At 29.7% G+C, this 23,100-nt stretch overlaps 1 protein-coding gene and 1 long non-coding RNA gene across 2 annotated transcripts in view; one reads left to right on the top strand and one right to left on the bottom strand.

Annotated features, from left to right (window-relative positions):
* Positions 1–23,100, top strand: part of LOC114728536 (agamous-like MADS-box protein AGL21) — a 40,997-nt gene that overhangs the window by 5,337 nt on the left and 12,560 nt on the right. The gene's annotated exons all lie outside the window — the stretch shown is intronic.
* Positions 13,861–14,383, bottom strand: LOC114728537 (uncharacterized). Its single transcript, XR_003738674.1, has 2 exons — positions 14,257–14,383; positions 13,861–14,150 (listed from the first exon to the last, which is right to left on the bottom strand). It is a non-coding gene; the product is annotated as an uncharacterized LOC114728537 (long non-coding RNA).

Consider the following 23,100-nt stretch of genomic DNA (forward strand, 5'->3'; position numbering starts at 1 on the left):
GAGATTCATGTTGCTTTGGTTTCCAAAATGATAATCCCACGATATATATACTTGTATTATTTCCATAAAATAATCCCACAACTTAACTTTACCAAATGAACAGTACGCCAGAGTAGTCAAGGTTATTTGATACTTTGAATTCTTACATTTGCATTGCTCTTTATTAATATTTGTATCTTATGTTTATTTGATATATATCTATCTCTGTGTTTGCACCTCGTAGCTTTGGCAGAGAGAAGTAATTGTATTGAGGCAAAACTGCAACATTTGCTGGAATGCCACAGGTAACGGTTTCTAATTAACCACTCAATAGTAACATAACTGTATAATAAAAGCATCGCAAACATTGGAATAATAAGCATTGTTAGGTTTTAGGTGGCAAAACACATGATGACAGGGAGGGGAAAAAAAAAGAGACACTACAACACAGTACTGCCTTTGAACTCATCCAACGTGTATGCTTTCTCAAAACAAAAAAAAAAAAAAAGAAGCAATTATTTCTAATTTTTCTGATTATAATAAACTGCAGATATTTACTAAACCACAACTTATCAATGAATGATTATTTTAACTGAAAAATTGCATGTGTTCCCGGTAAATACAGTAGTAATAATTAAACACCAAAGCCACTGGATAAGTAACAAAAGAAATCTTGTGTTCAATTATATACACATATATATATATATGCTTACTCTTATATCAATTATATCATGATGACTAAGAATTCAAAGCATCAATTAAAAAGGATTATAAAGGTCAACAATTTTATCTTTATTGGTTTATCTCAAAAATTATATTGTTTCGAAAGTACATATGACTTCCTTTTGGTAAACATGTACGTAGGCAATGCATGGGTGCACAACTTTCTGGTTTGGGCATTAACGAACGCAAAATTTGGAAAATCAACTGGAGATGAGTTTAAAGGGTGTCCGAATAAAAAAGGTATGATGGATTGATTAAGACCATCTTCATTAGTTAATTTTCCATGACAGGATTAATGATATATTATCATAAATTGATAACTGATTTATTTAATCTGCAGAATCAAATGTTAACTGATGAGATTGAAGAGCTACAACAAAAGGTATATAAAGATAATTTTGTTTTTGCTCCTTCCATATTAGAAAGGTCTTCCCTACAAACTGTGGCCAAACCATTGAAATACTATTGCAGGGAAATCAAATCCGACAAGAAAATGTACAGCTCCATAAAAGGATACACCTTATTACTAAAGAAAATGTAGAATTAGAGAAGGTGAGTTGGAAAAAGAAACATTCCATTCATATGCCTTATCTTGTCCTCAACAACCACAAAAGAGGGGAGAGGGTAATCATTAAATGACAAAACACTTTAGGGTTATCACTAAAAGCCTAAATAGAGGATTTTATCTTAATCAGATTCATGAAGCAAGGATCAATATGAATGAAGAAAATGGGAATTCCGATCCTCCATACAATACCATCAACAAATATGGTTTGCAAGCTCCAAGCCATCCACAGTTGAACCAGCCACAAGCAAAAGCTATGGAACTGAGGTACTCCCTCTAATCCTTATTATAAGACCCATATTAGAAGAATTTTTTTTTCTTTTTATAAGATCATATGATAGTTTTAACACGCATTAAATATTTTTTTTCAATACAGGCCCATATTTGATAAGGATAGTAAGAGAGTAGAAATCAATATGAAGTTGAAATTTATTATAGTTAAGGAGGATAATATTGGTAAGCACTTGAATTTTATGACAAATTTAATGCATTTGATTGTTTTTTTAGTACATGTAAATTGGTTATCAGTCTCTTATAATGAGGATTAGAGGGAGTATATTGCTTCAAACTGATCATATATAGCTCCTTTGGTTCACATGGCAGAGATAGAGTGTCTTTCAGTTCTCTTTATAAGTTACATTATTAAATTCTTAACGTGAATATACTATTTTATCACTCATTCATTGTGTAAATTGTTATTTTCTCGAGAAAAATATATGTATCAAATAAAGTCATGGCTAAAAAAATTATTAAATTTTAAAACAAATTTAATAATCTTAAATATTTTTAATAAAAGATATTGAAAATAACTTATGTATATATAAATATATATAGTTTGAATGTGTTTTGTATGTGTATTCTGTACTTGCGTTGTTTAGTCTCAAAAGCTATAACTAAAGACCCAAAATTCTATGACAGGCTCCATCTGCTCTAGCAGTAACTCTGACAACCTAAAACTGTCAAACAGCAGGCTGCCAACAACTTCTCTGTTGAAAGATAAAGTTTTATGTGAGGGGGATGTATATTTCTCTTCAACAAGTTAGAACCAGGACAGCATATCAATGCTTACATGCTATGACATGTTCCATCGTTAATTAATTTCTGTCAGGATCAGACATATATATACTGGATATTGTTATAAATTCATATATAATATAAGAACTTTAACAAGCTAAGGTACATTGCTCATTTATCAAACTAAACGTGTCTCATATGGTGGCCAAATGGATGGAATTTGGCCAAAAAAACAAGGGCATGAATCTGATCTCAGAAATCTTACCCTCATTGAAACAACCATCAAAAGGGAACTGATCTTGCGTGGTTCTTGTCTGTTTATGTCTTTGCATAATCTTTGATGAGGAGTTCAAACCGAAGAGTTCATATTTCTAATTGTCTTCAATATATTTTTATATTCATCTTAACCTTTTAAAGTTCCAAAGTCTTGACTTAATGAATAGACTATATTTGAACGCACCCCATGCTTAAAAATTAAAAAAAGCATTAATGAAACAGAAATCAAATCTCTTGCATGGATGGCAGAAAAGTATAGCATATGCAAGAATGATGAGTCATATATCACAAACAAGTTATGCTTCATTAAAGGAAAAAAATTCAAAACTGCACGATGCACACATTGAGCCCATATTGCTATCTCTACCCATAAGATATCAAAATGTTAATCATTTTATGTAGAATCTAAGGATAAAAAGAAATAAGGGGAAAAAAACATTTGAGAAATGACAGAAATTAAGGGGCAGCAATTGTGCTGGCTAACACCCTAGATCCTAAAAACATAACCTCTGTACTCAAAATATCACTACAAAAAAAAAAGGTAAAATAATGACAAAGTTTAGTGATAGAATTTCGTTGCTAATTAATTAATGATAATCTTTTTCATATCAAAATTTGTAAATTAAACTACTAAACAAAATGCATGCTACAAAGAGAAGAAAACAGTCAAGAGGATCCCTCAGAAGAGCTCTTGCATCATTCTCCAACCCCTCTAAAATAACGGTCATTTGGGATGTAAAAGTTGATAGGCAAATTTATTACTCAATCTGCGAAGTAGAAATCAGAAGCCCTAATACATTACTCATTCTCTGATCTCCCGAAGCAGCATGTTGTGTCAGCTAATAAGACTCCCTAAATTCATTATTTTTACCTCTAAAGTATATGATTAAAGAGAGTAATTTAAAAAAACTAACACATTATTGCAAATAATCAACTTAGCTAAATTTTTTAATATCTGCAGATTTATTATTTAATTTTTATATTAAGTATCAGAGGCAGTATATCTCAATGAAACTTAACTACGTAATTATTAGATGAAACTACCCAAAAAAATCATAGAGAATTAGAGACTTTATTAGATGCGGCTCAAATTAATGATGAATTCTCTCTCTGATAAAATACAAGAATTAACACCATATTTTGACTTTTTTGCTCTTTGTAAATACGAATTTGAAAGGTTGTATTCATAGTCCATTATGAAAACAGGTTGTTAAGGGATTTTAAATAATCAACAAGCACTAAAAAGAACATGATTTCATTGTTAATCTTCGCTAAAAGGCTATGGCCAAGGATAGGGGTATGTTTAAAATAAAGAAAAATAGAGAGAATGAAAATTGAAAACCATATTAAAATTAATATAAAATGAAAATGTTTAATTAGTTTTAAAAAAACTAAAAATAGAAAATTGAATTCTAAATTTATAAGGTCAAATGTTAAAGCTTCTCATTACTTTTCTTTCTTATTTTTAAGGCACATCCAACATGTTTTTTATACTAAGAAAATATAAATATGTTATATAATTTCTAACATGTTGCTTAGTTAACTATTTGCTTCGATTATATCACGTGGGGAAAGTAAATGACAAATGGTTCGGAGAATAGCAATGATTCTTCAATAGATACTTTTTGTAAGGAGACAATCTATTTGAACTACAATCGGGTATTAAATATGGACATATCTCCTTATGAAAATTCAAATATTAGTTCATAACGTTGTGGAGGGCTAACTCCTTCTGCTGAACCCAACTTTGTTAGTATATCTCAACTAATTTTTGTAGATTGATGTTGAGGTAAAAGTCAATTATTATAATGTCATTATCATTTGGATAGATTTTTATATTAAAAAGAGTTAGTTTGATAGAAATTTATTTGGATGATGTGTCAATTAACAAGTTAGTTTCAAAATGTACACATATAAAGAAAAGTCAAAAGTCAAAACAAAAAAATTACTTCAATTTTGAAGTGACTTAAAACATCGTTTGACCCCAAAACCATGTGTGTAGGTGCATAAGGATAAGCAACCACTTGACTGCAGGAAGATTTAGGTATCATGTCTAATTTATATAAATATCACATTTCAAATTTCTATTAAAATATGGTAAAATTGGACTTTATTAGCGTGAAATTAATGATATAATATGAAGTTTTGTGGCTTCACAGGACTTATGTGGGCCATTTTGATGCACCCTAGGCCTACAAGACCAATTATTGTCCCTGGAAGCTGTTTCACATCCATCCCATAGGTGACGAGGTGAGAAGCTTGGACCAAATGAACTGGCCCAATAGATTAAACCCAATTTGTGATGGGTTCCGCCCTGTAAGATATTTGGCTGTATTGGGCTCACCCAACGAGAAAGAGATTATTTTTAGCCCTTTCAAGCTATAATATTGAGCTCCACACACACCAGATCATTTTTTTTTAAAAGAAAAACTTACTGCCTCTAGTCCTTAATATAGATTTATTTAAATTATTTTTTATTCAAAAAATATGTGTTAACTTTTTTAAATTAACCTCTTAAATCATTTGCATCAAAATTACATTTAATGCAAACAATTTTAATATATACAATTAATAGGGATGATTTGGGAAAAAAATGATAATTATGAAGGAAAAATGGATTAATATATTATATTTAGAATCAAATTCAACTCCCATCTAACTCTTATATTAGAAATGGGGTAGTCCTTAATAAGGGATTAATAGTAATTATAGCTGGAAACAGTTTTGTCCAACTCTAATGGGCTATGCCTTAATGGGCCCATACAAGATGTCCAATTTCCGAAGAGGATGCAGATTGTCAAGCCTGGACCTTATTATTGGGACCAATAAAAAATAAAATAAAAATCATGGCGCTGAAGCTGCTGGCTCAATAGTACTCACATGTCATATTCATAGTCTAAAATAAATATTTACTCATTTGATCTTATTTATAAAACACTTTCAGTATATTTCATATAGATTAAGAAAGATTTTAAATTATATTAACTCTATACTAAAATACGAGTATAACAACTTTTCAACTTATTCTTATGTAATAAATACATTATTCAAAAAAGGTAATTATCTGTACTCTTATAAATAAATAATAAAATAGTATATCCATACTAAAATTTAATGAAATGACTTATAAATAGGATCAAAAAAATTTTCTCTTTTTTACCCCACTACAAAAAAAAAAAATCAAATTAACAACGAAATTTAGTGACGGAAAATTAGTGACAGAATTTAGTTAGTGACAGGATTTTTTTTCATCACTAATTTCACCGTGTCACTAAATAATTAGTGACGGAATTTAAAATTCTGTTGCTAATTAGAGGCGAATTACTGTCAGATTAGCGACGAAAATTAATGACAGAAATTTTCCGTCACTAATTAGTAACAGATATCTCACAAAAATTTTGTCACAAAATAATGATAGATTTGTGACGGAAATTTCTGTCATTAATCCAAAGCTAAATTTTTTTATTTTGTAAATTTAAAATACCACATCATCACCGTGTGTCCATCACCATGACCCACCACGTTATCAATGGCTGTCACATCACCAACTCCTCTCTCTCTCTCCCATGTTGCCACGTCATCTCTTCATCCACATCATTGCCACGTGTCCATCATTGGATGCCACCTATGCAGCCACATCATCACCACGTCATTGCCTTGTCCACATCATTGCCACGTCACAAATTGAGCCAATTTACAAAAAAGTATTGGTTCGAACCTGAGATCTCCTGCGCACATGCTAAAACCTTTGCCAGTTAAGCTAAGAAGCACCTATGAAATGCTTTTACAAAAATAAATATATATATATAATATTTCTAATAACAAATACAAATATATAATAAATATTATATACATAATTTAATATATTATTATTTATTTGAATTTAATTTTTATATTTTAGTAAAAAATTTCTGATAATTTATATTTTTATTAAAATATTTAATAAAATAATAAGTATACTATATTTTTTATTTTTCTTTATAATATTTGTATTTTTAATTTTTATACAATATATTATTTAAAAATTATGATATATTATATTTTTATTTTAATAATAAGTTTAAAAAATAACTGTTATATAGTTATATTTTTTTTTATGACGGATTAGTAATGGAATTGCGACGAAAACTAGTGACGAAATTTTTCCGTCACTAATTTCAGTCACAAAATGAGAGTTAGTGACGGATCGGTATTCCATCACTAATTTTCATCACTAATCATTTAAAACAAAATTAGTGATGGACTTGTGACAGAATATAGTGATGGATAAGATTCCGTCACTAATCTGTCTCTAAGTTAGTGACAGAATAAAATTCGGTCGCTAATCCTTCACTAATTTAACAATGGAAATTTTCCGTCACTAAATTCCGTCACTAATTTTAGTGACAGAATTTGTGAGGAATTAGCGACAGAATAAAATTCCGTCACTAAATTCCGTCACTAATACCCTGTTTTTTTTGTAGTACCCTATAAATAGGATCAAAGGAGTTATTATCAAATGATTGGATTCTTGGGTCCTTTGTTACAATTTCGTAGATGCAAGCATAAAAATATAGTTGAAGAAGAATTTGAAATAAATGAAATTTAATGCAAATAAGAAGAGAAACACATTATGACTCAACTAGCTTAAGATAAGCTTTCTTTCTTAGACAATGTGAAGCAGTTAAAATTTACTTATTTTTACAGAACTCCATTTTATGTTCCTCCAATTCTATTTATAATCAGCTTTCAAACATATTTTATTAGAGTCAAGAAAAATTTTAAATTAAAATTTATTAATATTTTAAAATTAATAACTTTTTAACTTTATTTCTATTAAATATATATTGTCTATATTTTAATAGCTTGTTCACATAAATACTAAATGAAGGATACAATTATACATCTATATGAAAAATTTAACAATGTGATTTATATATAGAAGGGTAGGAATGAAAACAATCTCTCTACCTTATAGATTTGAGTAGAAGAATTTGTAGTTCAAATCACTAATCATTTGCTAAACCTTTAAATTATGAGGAATTACTCAAAATAACAAGGAAATTTGGGCCATATTTGTGTCGACCTGGGACATGACGAATAAGTATATTCCCACAAAATATTCCAAAACAGCAACGATTTCTATCTAGTTATCTTTCTTTCTTTTTCTTTTGTTTTTTTGGTGCCAACTTCTATCTACCTATCCAAGGTAGAGAGAGTTGAGTTCTTCGCTAATTTTGATGCTACCAAAGTCTTGATTATAACTAAAATCAATAGCATACTCTTTCCGGTCTTATTGTAAAATGGCTTTTAACTAACCAACTGAAATCCAGTTGATTAAAAGCCATATATCATTGAAATAAAATACTCCTTCCATCAGTCATATTGATAAGCTTTTAAGTTAGAGACAGGTGTAGTCTATTTTATAAGCTTCAATTTATGTTTATTTTGACATTTAATATCTTCTTTCTCGATTTTGTAATTATTTATTCTCTCTTATTTGCTATATCTCTTCTTATAATATTTTTCTGCACATTTTCTTTCATTTTTTTATTTATTATAAGGGCATATTTGAGTATAAAAATATATTTCTAACTTATTTATTGCTTTTAACTAATTATTTGTTACCAATAAATTAGTTATTTGAAACTTATAATAAAAATTGAAGGAAGTACGACCTAACGAAGTCTAAAAATCAAAGATGAACAACGAAAGGAAAAAAAACAAAGGAAAAACACCACAAAGACACCAACTCAGCTAACTTCCGCATGTTCTTCTTCACCCAAAACGCTATTATCAACATCACTATTCGGCAAATTTAATAAAAAGGTGGTGAACAAAGAATCCAATACGAAGGGCACACTTTAAGGGTAGCTTTGTTAAACCAATCAGTAATCAAGTTAGCCTCTCCAAAAATCACAGTACTTGCATTGCTTTTTGTTTCTAGTCCCTTATAAATAGTAACACTATCGTTAAATACTTCCCTTAAAAAATGTCATTAAACACTTTCATATTGCAATGAAATATACTCCAAAGCCATTTTCAAAATATTAGCTGTGCTACTAAATAAAAGAGTTGTATAATTAATTTGCAATTATTAAGAAATTAGTTAAGTTGATTATTTATGATGACAAATATTAATGTGTATTGACTTCCTTATACTACTACCTTTTTTAACTATGTGCTTTGGAATTACTTTTTAGTAGGAGCCATTTAATATGTTCATAATACAATCAACAGGGATTATTTGGAAAAAAATTATAAAATCAGAGACAAAATGGATTGAAAGCTTGTATTTAGGACCAAATATAATGTCTAATTAACTCTTAATGCACAGGAGGTACAAACTCACTAAATACTACACTAAACAATGAAAAATGACCTATTTTTAACCAACAAACTGTGAGTAAGGAGAATACAAATTCAAATATCAAAAAACATATTTATTAGAAAGGCTTTAACTTGGACACTTCTGCCTAGACAGAGATTAGTCTCAAATCTAAAGTGACTCGGGTATATCTTAAATTATATCAAAAAGAAAAAGGAGAAAAATGACTCATTTTAAGAACCATGATTTCATTCTAAAACTCCCCTAATCTAACATGACTAAAGCAAATTTAGTAAGCGAAGAAAGACTTTGCACTTGTTTCGGTTGACCTAGGATGATATTTTGCTAATGGCCCAAAAAAAAAGTGTCATGTGCTTTTGAACAGTTGAAATGTGATGACCAAAAAAAAGGAAAGAACAATGGAAATGTGAAGAACAAATCCAAAGACATCTTTACAGCCTACGCGCCAATTGCACCCTGAAAAACAAATCACATCAATCTGACACCTCGTGCTGTTAAATCCATTAAAAATTCAAGCTCATCATTTAATTGTTAATTTGTCTCCATAAATCAGTATAATATATGAATTGTTTGGTCAATATAAATTTTAGTGATTGCGCCTGTTGTGCAGGCCATTTGTGTAACAAATTAAAGTGCTGTGTCAAGTGCCCTTTTACAGAAAATCACTTCAATGTGTGTAATGAGGTATTATAGTTGATGCTCTTCCAAGTTAAGCAAACACAGCATTCAAAGATAGACCCTAGTATTGAAAATTTTATTTTAAAATAAAATAAATTTTTAAACTAGATTAAGAACTTAAAAGCCGTTTAGAAAACTCATCACTTTCTAAACTGATTGTACAATCAATGTTTGAAAAAAATTATTTTTCAGACCTGTTCTTAGAGACAGGTAGAAATCATCTAGAAGAAAAGGAGAAAAAGAAAAAATTGAGTTTCTAAACCTGTTGTCATTAGCAACTGGTGTAATTCTTGCCACAACAGATCTGCCATGCAATATGTATAAAGATGTCACTGATCACACTTTTTAAATTGTATCTTCCGCACTTGGCTTAGAAAGGATGCTTGCCTAGCCGTTTTACACTTATGTCAAATGGTTACCTATATTCGAATTAGCTAATATATAATCCGTACGATCCTTATTACTAGCTCTGCTACTTAATATAAGAATCAATTAACTAATTTAAGAAGATTAAAAAAGTTACTAAATGACTACCTTCAGTCCTTAATATAAGAGTTAATTTGACTTTTAATTTAGTCCTAAATATAAAACCCCAGTCTACCTTGTCTCTCATATTTATCTATTCTTTTTCAAATAGTCCTTATAGTAATTGCTCATGTTAAAGGCTCCATTAAATGATAGTTCTAGCTAATACACATAATTAACAAGAATATTTTAGGAAATATAACACCTATTTATTACAAAACTAACTTAACAAATTTTCTTAAGGGGAAATTGCAAAAAAAGACCTTGGAATTGCAAAAACGCAGATAGGGACCCTTGACAACTTCACTTTGGGTTTTGACAACTTCAGGGCATATTATTCTTGTCAAAACCTAAAGTGAAGTTGTCAAGGGTCCCTATTTGCGTTTTTACAATTCCAAGGTCTTTTTTTGCAATTTTCCCTTTTCTTAATATAATCAAATTAATTAACTAGCTCTTATATTAAGGACCCAAAGGTAATACTTAATTATAACATATGTTATATGATTTCTCTTAAAATACTTACACGAATCATTAAATTATATAGCAATTTCTAAGTGAGGCCATTAGTTTGAATAAAAATGATAAATATAAATAATTTAAAGCAATTTAGTAATTTTCTTGATCTTCCCAAATCAGTCAACTGGGTCTTATATTAAGAATCAGAGGTACTATATGCTTCAAATAACCGATTTGTGTATAATGATAAATTAGTTAAAAGCAATAAATAAATAAGAAATACACTTTTATTTTCAAATATTTCCTTATAATAAATAAGGAAAAAGATGAATGTGTGGAAGAATGTAATGAGAAAAAGTGTAACAAAAGAGAGAGAATAATAATTAAGGGTGCAACCAAAAAAATGCATTAAATGTTGAGATAATTGTGAATTGAGTCTTATAAAATGGATCATGTCCCTTTTCAAATTTAAAGCTTATAAATAGAATTAGATGGGATATATATACTCATTAGTCTTTAGCATGGTTAATTTAGAATCTAATTAGTAGTAATAAATTAAACGTTCTTCGGATCACCTACAATCCTATCTCAACGGGAACGCTAGTGCATGTGAAAGGAATAAGAAATAATATGTAGCACTTAAGATAGTCTACATTTTTCCAATTAAATTAGTTCAATTAAGTAATTTAAAATAGGCAAGTTGGCCAAGAACTTACAAAAGAGTAATTATAAAGAAAGTGTCGTTTTCCATTGTTGGAATAATAAGATAATGTTAAGATAAATAGGGCTACACTTTGATCGCCATGATCGATGCATCCCATCTATATATATATTTGCTCGATGATTGACACTTGGCTAAACTTAGTTCGTAGCATTATAAACAAAATGTTAAATGTCTGTTTTCTCTGTTCTTTAGATTAAAATAATTTAGGGTTTTGATTATTTAAGGAAATAAATCTTCGTCAAGATATCTACAAGAACAAGGTCACGTGGAGTGGACCAATTGCAGCCAATAAAATCCAAACAAGACTGATATATTAAATTCAAATATATAAATTGAATGTTAGTTGACTATGAAAAGTGCTTCTCAAAAACATTTTTTCACAAATTGAGATAAACTCCTATATATATTTACTTCGTATATCATAAAATCACTTCTAAAACCATGATTTGGTTTCCATCCAAACACCTCCTAAACACTTATCAACAACAAAACGGTACGGCCAGTTATCAGAATTTTTTTTTTGTTTGCTTCTTTTTTACGACTTAAAGTGAAAGTGAACCTTATTATCATGGCCCCAAAAAACCAAGGGAGAAAAAAAATGAACCATATATTGTCTGAGAGTTGCAGCCTCCATTTTTTGACTTTTCAAAATATACATAGATGAACTTTATAGTTTTTTTTTTCTTTTGTCGATTCTTATAATTTTATGAAATTTTTAATCAATCCTCCATATATTTTTTTCATCAAATTCTTAGAATTCCACACTTTCACCTGATTTATAATTATATCCTTGTTTTTTTTCATTTTATCAGTCACCTGAAATTATAAAAATTTGTAAAAATCATGTGAAATTATAAGAACCTGATAAAAAAAATTACAGAAATATAATTAAAATTCACGTAAACGGCCTATAAAGACATGACAAATATACACACACAGGCACCTAACTAAGAAATTAAGTGAAATCATTTGGGCTTGGAAATTAATTTTTCCTAATTTAAAGAATCATTTACAAACGCAACAACATTTCTTGCCTTATCTTCTTTCTCACTTATTTATTTTCTTATAGTTCAAAATACTTATAACTTCCCTTAATTTTAGCTTTGATGCATATAATCTATCTCATCTTTAAAATTTTAAAAATCAAACCCTTAACTTTCATATTTTAACATTTAACATCCTATGGTTAAAATACTATTAAACCTAACGGAACGGGTGGCACATAATTTTTAATAATAAATTAAATTATATGTCATCTGCCACATAATTTTTGATAACATGATGCGACACCCATTCTGTCATACTTAACAATGATTTTAACGGTAGGATATTAAATGTCAAAATATAAAACTTGAGGGTTTACTTTTAAAATTTTTAAAGGTGGGGTCAAAATATGAAAATTGAGGATTTGCTTTTTAAACTTTTAAAGGTGGGGAATTACATGCACTAGAACTAAAGTTAAGGAGGGTTATGAGTATTTTGGCATTTCGTATATGAATAAACTGGGTTCTTGCATCCATCGCTATACTATGAATATTATATTTAATTTTTTCATCTATATATTTGATTAGTTTTCGTATTGATCACCACATTTTCGTTGAGGTACTCTTTCTACTACATTTTCATGGAAGATCATATCTTTTTATTTAAGGAGAATTACAATAAAATTCCAAAAAAAAAAAATACCAAACAAGTTTTAAAAGTTGTTATTTTCTACTCTCTGGAACTTGTCATTACAGAATGTTTAGGTTGTTACTGGAATTTTTTAGTAATTATTTTTCTTTCTTAGGACCTAGTATAATTCTCCTTTTTATTTATGTTTCTAATTTGTAGTTTATCACTTGGATCGTTTAATTGTTAGGAATTTTTCAAGTTTTTCTCTCCTCAAGGCTAAGCTTATAATTAATGCTTGAAAATTGGTGTTTTCAATTCGTTGATTTTTTTAGGGCCAGAGCTATTTGTTGAATACATATTAATTACTACTTCCGATCCTCAGCATAAGAGCTAGTTGACTGATTTGAGTAGATTGAGAAAACTAGTTAAGTTAGTTATTTGTAATAAATAAGTATTTTCTTTCCTAAAATATCCTTATTGATCAAATGTACTTGTTAGAACAACCATTATTATAAGTACTGACTTGAAAAGAAAGAATAAATATGAGAAACAAAGTGGATTAGAGTCTTATATTTGGGACTAAAATAAAAATAAAACTAGCTCTTATATTAAAGATCGGAGGTAGTATCTCTTTAGAAGCCATACTAACTAGAGATGATTATTTAAGAATAGGTCATCTGCTGTTGCGTTGCTGCTGTTTTGACTGTCACTACTACAATGAAGACTTTTTACTTCTGTTTTGGATGACTTTTTACGTCTGTTTTGCAGGGGACATGAAAAGAAGGGACATAAAAAGTACCCCCTTTTTACTTCTGTTTGGAACGGACGAGAATTAACGTCTGTTTGCCAAAACAGACGTGAATTCACGTCTGTTTTAAAATTAACAGACGTGAATTCACGTCTGTTTTTTGATAAACAGACGTTAATTCACGTCTGTTTCTTTTAAAAAAAGATTCAGTTCGTATATACTGCTTCTCCTACAGCCACAATAGCCATAATAGCCACTTTCCAGCAAGTTGAAATAGTATGAACCAGTCAATATTTTCAGCCAAGACATATCAACATCATAACTTCATCTATATAGACACATTAATTAACTAACTAGTCAAAAAAGAAGAACAAATTACAAAAGTCAATATTGATCCTATTGTCTCTAAACATAAACTTGCTCAATCCCTGGACCACAATTCTTGAAGCAGTTGCTGTGCCAAAAGGTCTCGGATGAAGTTAATGTCATCAATAGTATATGAACAATCATTATCAAAAATCTGTAAATTGACAAATGAACAAATTTAAACATAGGAAGAAAATAAAATAAGTAACAATTCAATTTAAAAATTCAACTATTACAAAACTAAAATTATATTTACTTACCTCATCAAATTTTGTAATACATCCGCTCTCAATAATCTCAAACATATAACGGATAATGTAATATCCGCACTCTGTTGGCCCTTGTTGCTTAGCACACTGCAAATCACAAGGAAATGATAATCCAAATTCATATATAAAATAACTGCCATCAATGAAAGAACTTCAATTTAAAGTACTCACACTAGGATATACCCAAGTTGTTGAGCCATTTTTCCCGGAACGCTTCCCACCGGTTATATAATAAGTCTTTAAAGCCCTATAAGCAAATGAAAGCACAAGTTAAATAATTTATATTGAAAACAAAATTATTGATCTACATTAAGGTACTTACGTGTTGAAAACGCCCCTCATCTCACCGTTTGGACGAGACCCAAGGGATCAAACCAGTAGATGACATTGTCAATGGGACAAGAAATACACAAACTCCAATGACAACTGCATCATAGAGTAAGACTTATACATTACTGGATATCACAATAATTCTTAACAATTTAAGTATGTATAAATAAATATAATTAAGCTACTTGCCCTTCAATAATTGGTGCCAAATAACAAGGTAATTTAGTAGCAAAGGACCCATGTTTGGTTATTAATAATTCATAGTATAACTATAATTTATCTTAAGACTTGTACAAACATCGTTAAGACGTCGAGTGTAATCATATAAGCATTAAGGTGCTCGATTACGTCAAAACAACAAATACATCGTGTTCATTTATTAAATACTCCCAATTTTAAAATATAGGAGCTAGACAATTAATTTATATATATTTAAAAAAATTAGTTAAGTTAGTTATTTGAAAAAAAAACGAGTGCTAATTTTTCTAAAATATCAATTTTTAATTATTTGTATTAAAAACTACTTCATTTATGAAAATTCTCATTTAACATACACAATCAATAAGAATAGTTTGAAGAAAAAAAACTATAAATATAAAAAACAAAATAAATTTAAAATTTTTATTAAATTAAAGAGGACAAGTAGGTACTAACAACTTCATGTTATAAACAGAGTTAAACTTATGATCTTCTATAATATCCTAAATTTTATTTTAGAATTTATATGAAAATAATAATTAAAAAAATAAGTAATAAATAAAATAAATAATATTGTATTATTATAAAATAATAATATTTTATTAAAAAACAGAAATAATTTTCTACCCAAAGATCGGTGGAAAGTGAGGAAGGAATTTATTAGGGGAGCTCCCCCTAATAAATGTGTGAGGGGTATTAAAGATTACCCCACACTTCATTTACCCTTCCTCAAGAGAGAGAGAGAGAGAGGAGCAAATTGACGGTTATTGTGAAGGAGATGACAAGCTTTAGGAATAATTTAGGTACATAAAATTACTTTTTTCATCAAAATCTTTTCATAAATATTTTTTATATATTTTAAACTTTTTAATGGCAGTATTATTTTAGTGATTAGAGAAAATTTTGAGACTTCGAAATGGGGTAAGTATGGAGTTTTGATAATAGATAACTATAAAAATTTAGAGATAAATGAGTAGTTAATTTCTATTAGTTTAGATTTGTCTATTTGTTGGTTTTAGTATTTAAAAAATTAATTTTTAGTTGAGAAATCTGTTGTTTATGAATTATATCATATTTATACTGATCAAAATTAAGTCAAATAATTTATTTGGATTGTTTGACATATTATTGAGATTTTAATTAGTTTAGTTTTATTTATTGGGTGACTGGAAGTTTTAAAATAATTATTTTAGCTAAAAATTTCATTATTTCTGGAGAAAAAATATGATAATTATACCATTAAAATTTTGATTAAATTATTTATTTATAAATATTTGAGGTACTATTAAATTTTTTATTATTGGTTTTGAGGTTTAAACTTCAAATAGGATTTTTAGAATTTAAAATATAATAATTTCATATTTAGAAAATTTGAAATTTTTTTTTATTAAAGTAAATAATTTAGAGGATGTAAGTGAATAGTTTGGTTTGATAGAAAATTATAAATTACTTCTAAAAACTTAATTTTGGGTTATGAGAGTTGCAAAAATTTAGAATAAAAATTAAATTAAATTAAATTAAATTAAATTAGAATATATAAGATTAATTAATTAATTAGCTTATATTAATATGTGGTTATATTAATTATGTAAATTAATTATTGGTTGAGTAAGGGATTAACCTTGTGGTAATCCTTTTGATTGCTTTGATGAGAGGTAACTACTTTTCATTTGTTATATGTGCTAATATGTTGTTTGTGAGTATTTTGCTCTTTTGGAATAATGATGTGCTATTTGGAACCCAAGTAGATACGTTATACCTCATGAGCTATGAAAATTATCTGGTGGGACTTTTGAAATTGTGACTAAGATGTTTGGAAAAATATATAATTTATACATTATAGATTATATTGAGAAAAGATTGAGATATTTCTCGTTATATTGTGTGAATAATTGGTTGTTATTTGGATTTTGAGTTGAGTTCTGTTTTGTCACGTGGCAAGGCTGCCATTGGTGTATATTGGTTGATGGCTTCATTCATCCCCCACAGTGAGGGATATTCTCTTGTCGCTTCTTATTCATCCCCCAAAACGAGGGATAGGCCTATATGTTTGATTAATCTCTCATAGTGAGGGATAAACTTATATAGCTTGTGTGTTAGATCCCATAGTGAGAGTTTGGATAATTAAGATTATTTTAGTATACGTGTTTTATATTTCTATTGATACATTTATATTTCTTGAGAATTAATAATTGTCCCACTTGATACCCCACAAGCATATGTTAGTATGTATAATGAGTTGGAAAACTAGTTATTGAGGTTTTTGTCTCACCTTGTGGTTTCTGCTATCTGCCACATCTCCTTTATTACCTCATTATACGTCAATTGGAACCATTTGGAATCATTATACAAGTCTTAAGTGTGAGAAAATTTTAATCTCAATTTCCATTTTCTGATTTCCGTACACTATTCATAACAATTTGGGTCAATTTTAAAAATTCATAACTAATTGTAGAAAACTCAAAACAAAGTGGTTCTAAGTTCTATGAAAAGCTCTTGACATGCTCTTTAAAGGAAAAATACTCACTGGTATCTAGACCTCATGTATCAATCCCAGATCTCGCTCAAAGTGGTACTGTTCATTTGGTCATTTTTCAATTTTCCAAGATTTATGCCCAACTTTAGAAGGGCATAACTTTCTATACAAAACTCCAAATTTAATAAATTGCCACTTGTTTTAAAGCTAAAAATAATATCTATAAGTGTGTCAAATTTCAGTCCAGATTCATCCAAGTGCTCAAAATCACATTGGTCAAACTTTACTCCCAAAAAGTCAACTTTTATCCCTTTTCTCATACCATTCTTGCTTTTTCTTTTTCTTTTCCTTTCATCTAGCTTTTCTCATCATACAACACATACTTTAACCATAATTCCTTGAGTAATTGTTTAAATATAAGGTATCTATATCATAGATACACATTTCAATATAGTCCATGCATATGCATAATATTACATAACAAATGTCATACATATACAAAGATGGTAAATCGCTTCCATATGCTTTTGTAACATAACTCCTTCTGTCAATATCCCATCTCCCTGTTCTTGAACATATCCCCGAGGTTCCTATTGATTATTTATCATTGAGGGAAATGAGATTTCATGGAAATCCCAGTAGTAATGTGAAGTTAACTTGCCCTTAATTTGTTGCTTTGGGGTTACTCCAAAAATTAACTGAATTAATGCAATATAGTGCACAATCCGGGTTGTATTCACTTTAAGGAGCCGAAAACGAAATTAAATCCTAGTAAATAAATGCAAGTAACCTAAACTATAAAAATGATTTTTGATTTGAGAATTTCTAAGTAAACACCTTGAATTAAATTGAAATTAAAATATTTTATCTTTTTGTTTTTATATAAAAGTGATTAAAATGAATCAAGATTAAAGAAATGAAAATGAAACACATAAATAACAATGGTAATAATCAATCCTCCAATTCAACAACGCAGGCAATCCTCACTCCAAAAGATACGGAAGTTGAAATAATGAATCAAGAATTATAATTAAGCTTTTAATCCAACAACCAAGCCACCTCGAATTGCCACAAAATATTTTCCTAAAATCCCAACTTACTAACTGCAACCAGACTAATAAAATGGGATTAAGGATGCTAAAAACCAATGCTTAATTAGAACTCTTAAATCCAAAACAACAGAATTAAAGTTAGCAAAAGACAATATGATCCAAAATTCTAAGCCACCTTAGAAAATCACAATATATTAACTCTAAATTCAACACAAATGTCATAACCACAACGTTATAATTGAAATTAAAGTTATAAACAGCCCAATATCAAATGCTAAACAATAATCCAGTCACAATAATCTCCACAAATAATCAGATTAAACAATAAAAATTCTCCCAACAATCAGAAAAACTATCATAAGACCTAGGAAGTGTTAAACAATTATTGAGTAAGAAATTAAAGCAACTAGAACTCCCCTTTGATGATTCAAGCTCCTGCCATCGTTGTTGAATTGGAAGATTATACAACCTTAGCCACGAATTGCCATGAGAATTGCCATATTCAAAATTCTGCTACGGGTTTCCATGAATGAATGATTTCTTTCTTCTTCGTTGATGGCAGCGGTGAAGAGGAAGAAGATGACACCGTTGAGCTTCCTTTGGTCCTCTGATTCTGTCGCAACACAGAGAGGGGAAAGATGATCGCCGTCGTTGGTCTCCTCTGGTTCTGTCAGCTCCGTTCTGGTCGCTGTTGATTCTAGACGGAGGAAAAGAAGAAGATGATGAGTGCCGTCGTCCAGCTCCTGCTCACCTCTGGTTTTGTGGTCGCGTTGAGAAGAAGAAGGGATGAAGACGATGGTGATGAAGGGAGGTTCCCCCTCTGCCGTCGCTTAGCGTCTCCGTCAGCTCCCTCGCCTCTCCTCTGTTTTCGTCCCAGCTCCTCTGTCTGCCTCTAAGCTCCAACTGATGATGATGAATATTGGATATTAGGTTGGGGGAGCAAAACGCCCCTTTTATTATTTTATTTTTTTAATTTATTTTTTTCTTTTATTTTTTATTTTTATTTTTTTTAATTTTTATTTTTTAATTTTCTTAATCTTCCAAAAACCTGCAAGCAAAAATTCAAAGATAAGGTAGCATTAATTGTCCTAAAAAATCAATTAGTCACAATTAAACCGAAATATGACAATTTTGCCCCTATAAAATAATAATTCAAAATAAAATAAAATAAATCAATTAAGGCAAAAAGGGACCAATTAAGTTGACAAAACTCATATAAAAGATACCAAAATATATAAAAATAATTGAGTTTGTCATAATGAATTACAATCATCATGTAAATCAAGCAAGTATAATGTGACATGTCATAAAATATCAAAACATCCTCAAATCACATAAAACCATATTTTGTATCATACCAAAGGAGAAACATCAACACCTTCACATTAACATGTTTCTATGCATTTGGCCAGAGCACAATCAAATGTCATAAAGTCAACCATTATCACCACATAATTTCTCAATTCAACAACATAATCATATTAAACAAGCAAGATAAACAATCAAATTATAATTCAATGCTACCTCTTAATCCTTGGTACAATTTAGCCTCCTTAAGGGAATCATGCTCTCCTTGAATTTCTTCTACAAAACCTATCAGTTCAAGTGTAATTCCAAGCTACATCAACGATTATGCAACTTAAATGCAACACTTAATCTTAAAACTTTCTTAATTCCCCCCTTTTCTTTGATTTTTAACATAATTATTCCCTCTTCGTTTCCATCAATCTCTCAGTCTATTCCTACACAATTTTTCGTGTAGAATCCAAATATCTAATCAGATTCATAAAAATCACACTCCTTCCCTTTCAAACTGGTTTGACTGAATAGGGGGTATATGGTTTCCAAAAATTTCATTTTTGATTCCAATGATTTTACACACCTCCCTTTAGTTTATCCCTACACAAAAACACATTTTAAACCCATTGGAATCATCAAATTGTAGCAAAAGAAGCTGCTACATCAAGTTCCCCCTTTGGCCGAATTGATGTATATAAACCCTATGTTGGGTTTTCTTCCAAAAATCAATCCATACACCACTTAAACTTGCTTATTCCACTTGAAATTTAAGGTTTCTATGCTTTCCTAAGGATCACATGTTCAAACCGAAAATGGACAGCATCTCCCCCTTGATTTTCATGCAAAAACTTAACCAAAACTAATTTAAATCTTAGGGATAGCAAGGCTTGAACATGTCTTGATGAAAGTTAGATGATTCCTTGTCCAAAAGCCCTTATCAAATTCAGTCTCCAGCTCAAAAATGAAATGGGCAGCACCTCCCCTTATATTTTCCCATTTTCTAACATTTTTCCTTGTATTTTAGGGGGTATTTATAAGCAGACATTTCTGCCACTTCTTCCCCCATTTTTCAGGACTAAAGGCCACCTAGGGGGGGTTATTTGGTAGCCATCGAAATGCAAGAAAGGTTCAGATTCATCCATATGTCCAAATTCTAGATTTTTCCAACAATTATCCACTAATTTTGGGTTTTTTTTAAATTAATTTGAAGCCTCCAAAATTATCACAAAATTGGGCTTCATTATAGGCCCAATTTGGGTCCCACACATGTTTTAGTATGGCCCAAAAAGATGGCCCATAACCCAAATCAAAATCCCAAAACATTTTGGAATTTTATCGGTTACTATTCACTCGTAACCCCAGAAATTTATTTCTCTGGGCCTCCAAAAATTTATTTCTCTCCATGATAATTCACCTTTTAATATAATAACATGATTTGAAAATTTTCAGAATTTTTGGCTACCTCTAGGTATTTATTTTGAATCTTCCTTGATTAGGCCTCTATCAGAGTTATTGTGGGAAAATAAATTCCCTAAAATTAATTCCTGTACTTTCAAGGCTTGAAACCAATTTTATAAATTCCCATAAATATTTAGATACTTAATACATATTTTTTTTGGGAATTATTGATGCTTCTAGCTATTTATAATAATTATTCTCCTTTAATTTTTCACTGTTTTCCCGAAAAACCTCCGTATTCGGGAAATTCCGTAATAATTCATTTTGAAACTGAATTCACCTCTAGGGCCTTCATTGAGGTTCCAAAACCTTTAATTCACCAATTTCCCATTTTTAGGAATTTTTCTACAATTTTTCTCAAATTTTTCCATTTTAATTTGAAAATACCAATCCGGACATTTTTTGGATTTCACACCATACTTAGTTTTCTCATCCAACCTTCTTTCCCTATTGGCCCTCAACCAAATTTTCATCTCTTCTATCAATGCTATATTCGGCAGGATGTGACACTATCTTCAGGTGATAGTTCAGGTAGTGGTCTATTAGGGAGGGCCTCGAAGGCTTAGTGTGTGCTGTTATAGCTTGTATAGCATCCCTTCTTTTGTTTTATGAGCTGATTTATTATATATTGTCATATAAGGCTCATCTACTTTGATATGTAAACTAAAACTTTTGATTGCTGCTATTTGATGAGAGGGCTGTTAGAAGGCTAGAAGCTTCTAAGACTTTGCATATGATACTCTTTTGAAAGTGTTGACTTTTGATTAATAGACTCCATAACTTATTTTAAAATGATTTATCAGCTTGTATGGTTGAAAGTATGAGTTTTGTTTGGGCTAATGGTTAAATGGTATTTCTAGATTTTGGAAGTCCAAGACCCAGGTTAATGATTGATGTTACTCGTGACATAAGTTTATTCCTTTTAACCATAATATTGATTTTATAATTTTAAGATTTCTTCTTTTCTATCATGGTTAATCTTTTGAATAAATTATTTGATTTAATCTAAATGAGTTTTTGGAAGAACGGTTGTCACATCCTCCACTTATCGCTATTAGGCTAGAAGAGGTTATTGAAATTGTGATATTATCTTTATAATCAAAACAAACTTTTTAATAGTTTGAGGTTATAAGCAAGATTAAACTAGTAAACTTCAACTTGGTGAAGAGTTTTTATGCCACTAAGTTAGTTAGAAGGCTAGCTATTGACAAAATAAATTATAATCTTATACTTAAATTATTTCAAAATAGGATTCTTATATTTTCAAATATTTCAAAATAGGATTCTTTTTTCCTCTTTTTTTTCCCAACAGAATATGATGAAATTCCGTATAGTTATTGTAAGTATCTTCGTGCTAAACATTGACTGCTCTTGGATGTATAACTTCGAGGAAGGCAGGCTTTTGCTAATTGTACCTCGTTACATGCAGAAGACAGCCATTTTTGGGGTCACATGTGCATGTTTAATATTGGAACAGAAGCTGGTCAACAAAAAAAAAATATTGGAACAGAAAATGGGATGACATAGGTTGTGGGAAAACCACAGAGCTTGTCTTTTTATTTTTATTATATGACGTACTGTGTTTTTCGTACGAAATCGTTCTCATTCTTAGACAATAAGTATGTTTTTCATTTTTTATTTTAAAATAAAAAAAGTATTATTATTATTATTTTTTAACTTCACCATCGTACCAAATTGCACATTGACTAAGAATTAAGAAAAGAAAGCACAACATGGATTCGCATGCACGGCCTGCTATTTTGCTAATATGAAATACCGCAGTACTGATTCATCGAGGCTGTTTGTGTGTGTGTGTGTGTATAAATGAAATATTAAAAAAAGGAATTTTCCAGAAGAGTTGACAATATTTAATGAATATTAATTTCTTCTGAATGCCGTTTCTTTCGTCACTTATCACTCATGTCAATCAGGAATGACCTCTGTGCGTTTTAATCGGAGCTCAAGAAACTTGTCATATATGCAACTTCAGAATAAACAAATTGTAAAAAAGAGCCGTAGTAC

The sequence above is a fragment of the Neltuma alba genome, unplaced genomic scaffold (genome assembly GCF_004799145.2).
Source record: "Neltuma alba isolate B1F8T4 unplaced genomic scaffold, ASM479914v2 tig00012544_pilon, whole genome shotgun sequence".
Lineage (NCBI taxonomy): Eukaryota > Viridiplantae > Streptophyta > Magnoliopsida > Fabales > Fabaceae > Neltuma > Neltuma alba.